The sequence below is a fragment of the Apodemus sylvaticus genome, chromosome X, assembly GCF_947179515.1.
Source record: "Apodemus sylvaticus chromosome X, mApoSyl1.1, whole genome shotgun sequence".
NCBI lineage: Eukaryota > Metazoa > Chordata > Mammalia > Rodentia > Muridae > Apodemus > Apodemus sylvaticus.
Window position 1 is genome coordinate 137,293,853 of NC_067495.1, and position 2,615 is coordinate 137,296,467.

The window sequence follows — 2,615 nt, forward strand, 5'->3', positions numbered from 1 at the left end:
AATCCCAGAAGCCATCTCCCCTTCCCCAATCAACCCTCCCCACTTCCCTGTCTTGGTATTCCTCTACACTACGGCATCAAGTCTTTCTAGGATCAAGGGCCTCTCCTCCCTTTGGTGTCCAACAAGGCCATCCTCTGCTGCCTGTGTGTCTAGAGCTATGGGTAACTCTATGTGTACTCTTTGATTGATGATTTTGTCGCTGGGAGCTCTGGGAGTACTGGGTGACACATATCATTGTTCCTCCTGTGGCACTGCAAACCCCTTCAGCTCCTTGAGTCCTTTCTCTAGCTACTCCATTGGGGACCATGTGCTCAGTTCAATGGCTGGCTGAGCGTGTCCCCCTCTGTATTTGTCATGCACTGGCAGAGTCTCCCAGGTGACAGCTATATCCGGCTCCAGTTAGCAAGCACTTGTGGGCATCCACAATAGTGTCTGGGTTTTGTAACTGTATATGGGATGGATCCCTGGCTGGCGTAGTCTCTGGATGGTCTTTCCCTCAGACTCTGATGTCCTCATTCTTAATAGCTGAACAGTATTCCATTGTGTAAATGAACCACATTTTTTATATCCATTCTTCTTTTGTGGGACATCTGGGTTGTTTCCAGCTTCTGGCTATCACAAATAAGGCTGCTATAAACATAGTGGAACATGTGCCCCTGTGGCATGGTGGGGCATCTTTTGGGTATATTCCCAAGAGTGGTATAGCTTGGTCTTCAGGTTGATCTATTTCCAATTTTCTGAGGAATCTCCAGATTAATTTCCAGAGTGGCTGTACCAGTTTGCAATTCTACCAGCAATGGAGGAGTGTTCCTCTTTCTCCACATCATCTCCAGCATCTGTTGTCACCTGAGGTTTTGATCTTAGCCATTCTGACTGGTATGAGGTGAAATCTCAGGCTCATTTTGATTTTCATTTATTTTATCACTAAGGATTTAGAACAATTTTTTTTTTTGGTGCTTAGCTTCTTGAGTTCTTTATATATTTTGAATTTTAGCCCTCTATTGGATGTGGGTTTTTTTTCCCAATGTGTGAGTTGCAGATTTGTCCTGTTGACTATGTCCTTTGCCTTACTATTATTCCCATTTAACATGTAAAAAATATTGTATTTTTGGAATCTGCTGGCTATGGCAGTCTCTCGTCCTACCTATTGAACAGCATGTTCTTATTTAATTTGACTGATATCAGATTTTGTCTTGCATAGGTAACTTTCTTCACTGTTAAGTGGGATATATCTAATCCAAAATCCTGGGTTATAGGTTCTGCTTTACCAGTCTATACCTGGTGTATAGATTGCCTTTACCATTTCCCTGGGATTCCTTTCCTCTTGGTATTACATTCACAGTCAGTATCAATTCTGCAGAATATTCTTATTCTGAAGTTGCCTATCCAAGCTATTCTTTTAATATGATACCATCATCTTCTTATAATCATGCAAAGTCTTTGGAATATAAGGGAACATTTGCATTGCCACCCCATGCAATGGCAATTCATAGGTGCCAAGTTTTTTAGACAGTTATAAAAAGAAGGTATGAGAGGATTTACATAGGTTAAAGGAATTAGGGCATGTCACATATCATATTCTTGAGGATTTATTACATAAGGAACTTGGGTCATCTATTGAAATGGTCCTTAAAAAAAGGAAATAGTGGTGACTAAAGTAGAAGAAGCATCAGTTTGCAGGTATCTTAACAGCAAACATCACTGTTCCATATTTGCACGGCATTCCAACATGTACTTTCCCCGTTTTTTAAAGAGAAATGATTGCTGTTCTGAAATGAATTTTGCTTAGTTTGAAAGCAGCAAAGATAATATTAGATGGATATTGCTCAAATATCCATATAGAAGATTAAATTAACTAAGCCAGACCTTAAAGCTCATTTGACTTTATTAATCTTTATAACTCAAGTGACACCCCCAATCAGGAGAATCATCTGTGCCTCAGGGTCTGACTCTAATTGCCAGTTAATAAAAATGCCAGGGTATTCTTAATCAGCCAATTAACTGACCTAACAATTATAATAGCGAAGGAAGGTGGGAGGGGTGGAGACTGGGAACAGCAAGTTCGTCAAGGTGCAGTATAAATTTTCTAGGGGTTAACGGTGGACACTCTTTAAAGTGAAGTTATTTTGTTTTACCTTGACTACTTTCTCATTTCTCTCTCCTGTCTCCCTTCCCTGACATTTATAATTGTTGGGATCCCTAATTGGCTGATTAGCAAATTTTGAGAAAGAAAAAAAATGGAAGAGGAGGGGACAGAAGAGTGGGAATAGAGGAAAGGAGAGAAAGAGGGTTAAAGATATACCAATTTAAAGAAACGTGGTTATTTACTCTCTGAAATGGCATATATGTAGAAATAGTTCTCTCTAGATAAGAGTTTATATGAAACTAAATCACCTTTTTTTTCTCTTTGTACTGGAACAGTTAGTTTCCTAGTTTATGAAGCCAACAACATTAGCATACAAATTAAATTATAATATGAAAAGTCTGATATTAATGATGCTAATTTTTACTAGAACATATCTTCGTGAAAAATCTTAATAATAGTAAAATAGAAGCTGTCTTTACTGAAAGCATGCTTTTGACAGTTAGATTTTTATTTGTTTGATAAAATTGTA

The 2,615-nt window shown here is 38.5% G+C and overlaps 1 non-coding gene across 1 annotated transcript; it reads left to right on the forward strand.

Moving 5' to 3' along the window:
* The first annotated feature begins 1,096 nt into the window (after positions 1–1,096).
* LOC127675897 (small nucleolar RNA SNORA24) lies at positions 1,097–1,210 on the forward strand. Its single transcript, XR_007975578.1, has one exon. It is a non-coding gene; the product is annotated as a small nucleolar RNA SNORA24 (small nucleolar RNA).
* The last annotated feature ends 1,405 nt before the right edge of the window (positions 1,211–2,615 follow it).